Below are 3,319 nucleotides of genomic sequence, written 5' to 3'. Positions count from 1 at the left end.
CATGTTAAACGAAAATAACTACCGAACTTAAATTGTGATATATGATTCCATTCTGACTGTCATGTTAAACGAAAATAACTACCGAACTTAAATTGTGATATATGATTCCATTCTGACTGTCATGTTGAACGAAAATAACTACCGAACTTAAATTGTGATATATGATTCCATTCTGACTGTCATGTTGAACGAAAATAACTACCGAACTTAAATTGTGATATATGATTCCATTCTGACTGTCATGTTGAACGAAAATAACTACCGAACTTAAATTGTGATATATGATTCCATTCTGACTGTCATGTTGAACGAAAATAACTACCGAACTTAAATTGTGATATATGATTCCATTCTGACTTGTTAAAAACCAAAATATGAAACTTTTCTCAGCAAATTAAATCAATATTTGAATGCTCTTGTAAATAATGTGTGGTTTTAATTAGTCATATAATTATTTAATTGATATAATTTTGTACGTTATTCGACTTGTTGTAATGTGTTGTTAATTGTTGTGATGTGAACGCCGTTTACAAGTTGGCGAATAATGATGCCCCCCAGTGGCACAGCGGTATGTCTGCGGACTTACAATGCTAGAAACCGGGTTTCGATACCCGTGGTGGGCAGAGCACAGATAGCCCTTGTGTATAATTAAAAACAAACAAGCGAATAACGGTTACAATTATGCTTGTCACAAGTATTAGGCCTATTACATTTTAAAACACTGCATGCTTTATCCAGTTTCTCACGGATTTTCAGGGATTAAAAGACTACGTTTATCACATCCATTGCCGACGACGCGTTTCGCTCAATCTAGAACTCTTCATAATGGGTGTGATACAGCAAACAAAGCAGTGGTCGGAAAACTATTTAAATAAGTCATTTGATACAACACCAGCAGTTGTGGTGTGAACGCCTGTTTTATATAGTGTGGTTGGACTACTGTTTTATTCACTCTTTTAATTCTTAAAAGGAATGGATTAAATAATATAGTGTTTACAAAGGTAGTAGGCCTAACACTAATGTGTTATGACGGTTAATTGTTATGCTCTACATTATTATGTTTAACAGTGTTCGTATTCAAATTGCCTCGTGCTTGGAGAAGAGTTTATTAATGAGCTTGAAAGCATGTGTTTCAAGTAAAAATATAATTGAGTTAGCTACGAATACTTCAGTAATATTCTACAAGGTTTCTTTACCCACACAGTGCCTGTTTTTAATCTTGCCTTTTTCCGTTTCCCTGTGTTAGCCTGCAGAATTTCGCAAGAGGCGTTTTCAAGTGACTTTCGGAAAGAAACCTGTCCAACTTTGAACTGACTGCACGTGAAGTGTAGCGTTTTTAGTAGTGTTTACATAATAGAGTCGCCCGTTTCGCTCGTGCTGTAATCACACGGCTTATCTCAAGTTACTGCCGCTAGTTACTTTCATTTTTTCAGTTCTCGAGGCATGAGGAACAAAGAGGGCGAATATTTGTTAAACATTGATATAATAACACACAAATATCGTAATATTAGGGGGGGGGTATATATCTCATCATAATAGTCGTTACGATACATATCTAGATACAGAAGTTTTTACCAGTTTGACAGTCTTGTCTGTAATTTATTATCTATATTACTAAACATTGTCTTATTTAAGTACTTCACACTTTACAGTGCTTTTTCAAATTCTCAGGTTTGATCAACTAAAAGGCAGCTGGCAAGAGAAGTCAAATAAAAAAGTTAATATCTGTCTATCTATTTATGTAATGTTTTTGATAAAAGAAATGAAGACAACATGTAGTACTCAATACTCATCTTCTTTAATTGAATCATTAATTTTTAGTAAAAATACTTTATTAGAAATTCAGATTTTTTCTGTACAAAAGACTCATGATGTTTACTGAAAGCTTGCCAAATGTCGTGAAGATACAGAAACCGTATCGGACGATACGATACGATACTCTTATCGTATCGCTGTATCGACACACCTTTAGTTAATACACAGATAGCTGGAGAAACTTCACCAGCAAGTTTCTTATTTACTACATACAAAAACAAAGCTGATAAAATGTAATTCTGGTTTTTCCCCAACCACCGGGCTAAAATAACGAATCAATAAATACAAAATGAAGCTTAAATAGAGCTTGTTTTAATAATTTCACATTGAGGTTTAGTTGTTTGATGTTTATTACCCGTTAATGTAATACTGAGATATTAAAAAAAATCGGCGATAAGATTACGTACGGGCTTATAAAACTAAAATTCGGGGTTCGATTTCCCTCGGTGGACAGACCGATAGAACACCAACTAAAGAAGTGATACGTTTAGATCACCGATAACCTGTGTCCGTCCCCCGAGACGACCGGACTATATCGGTGACCTGGCACAAGCAGTAAACCCCTGACGTAGATGCACGAGGACATTGTAACCCATGTAGGGGGAAAGTTCCAGCATCTCAAGGATTTACTTTGTCAAGTACATAAGTTTGTATGTTACTACAGTACTGTCATTAGCTTGAACCGTAATAAAAAGAGGCCTGAAAATTCCATCCGAGGAGAGGCCACTGACAACTCTTAGGCATAAAGTCCATTTTTTAATTCGTGGATCAAGAGAGAGACAGTGTTAGACATAATTATCACAATGAATGGTATAAAATGTGTCTTGAAGATGTAAATATTTGGAGACGTGCGTGGCCTAGTCGTTAGCGTGTCGGGATGCGGGTCAAGGGTTTCAGACGTGATGCCACTGAATACACTCCGCATATTCAACCGTGTAGGGCGTGTTATAAAAGTGAAAGTCAATCCCGTTATTCACAACAAAGAGTTAGGCAATGCCTTCCCTCTGGACATTGGTGAATGGACGGTTGTATCTGAACCCCCCCTGGGGCCTTGCCCGTTTATTCACTGAGTTAAGGTGATATTCGGGTTGAAAATTTCAGTTATTTTTTTGAAGAATTCGAACTGCGATATCACAGCGCCCTCTGCATTCGTAAATCTATGGCTCTTGGAATCCTTAGTATGAAAGACAAGAAACTTGTCTTTTATTATATCATTTAAAAAAGAATTATCGAATGGTTTACCAATATTAAGACGAACGAAATTCTCTGTAAATGTCCGCATGGCCTTTTGACTAACAGGAGAATATTTAATACTCAAATATACAGTCAGCACTGTGTTCAGCTGTAGTAACACTATAACTAGACAGCATGCTGTAGTAACACTATAACTAGACAGTATGCTGTAGTAACACTATAACTAGACAGCATGCTGTAGTAACACTGCTGTAGTAACACTATAACTAGACAGTATGCTGTAGTAACACTATAACTAGACAGCATGCTG

The sequence above is a fragment of the Limulus polyphemus genome, unplaced genomic scaffold (assembly GCF_000517525.1).
Source record: "Limulus polyphemus unplaced genomic scaffold, Limulus_polyphemus-2.1.2 Scaffold11429, whole genome shotgun sequence".
Taxonomy (NCBI): domain Eukaryota; kingdom Metazoa; phylum Arthropoda; class Merostomata; order Xiphosura; family Limulidae; genus Limulus; species Limulus polyphemus.
Note: the sequence above shows the minus strand (reverse complement) of the source record.